The 314-nt window shown below is 40.8% G+C and overlaps 1 protein-coding gene across 1 annotated transcript in view; it reads right to left on the bottom strand.

The window, feature by feature from the left end:
* Positions 1–314, bottom strand: part of LOC119591593 — a gene marked incomplete in the record, with an annotated part of 13,874 nt that overhangs the window by 5,876 nt on the left and 7,684 nt on the right.

Consider the following 314-nt stretch of genomic DNA (forward strand, 5'->3'; position numbering starts at 1 on the left):
GGTAAAACTCAAAGGAAATCGTAGAGGAAGAACGGAATTGGAAATGATAAATTTTCATCTAAACTGTGTTTTGTGTCCTGTTTATTCTTCACTTAAATTAACCTTTACCTCTACGTCAATCATAGTCGCTGGAAGAGGTGGTAGAAGGCGTTGGCAGAAGAGGGAAGCCAAAGCCAGAGAGAGGATGGGAGGAGGCAAAGAAGGTTCAAGAGCAGAGGTAAACTAGACAAGAGCGAATCCAGGAAAAATGATGTCAGGAAACGCCGAACTCATTAAATAAAAGGCAAAAGAGAAACAGGTGATTTCTTCTCTAT

The sequence above is a fragment of the Penaeus monodon genome, chromosome 28 (assembly GCF_015228065.2).
Source record: "Penaeus monodon isolate SGIC_2016 chromosome 28, NSTDA_Pmon_1, whole genome shotgun sequence".
In the NCBI taxonomy this organism is placed as follows: domain Eukaryota; kingdom Metazoa; phylum Arthropoda; class Malacostraca; order Decapoda; family Penaeidae; genus Penaeus; species Penaeus monodon.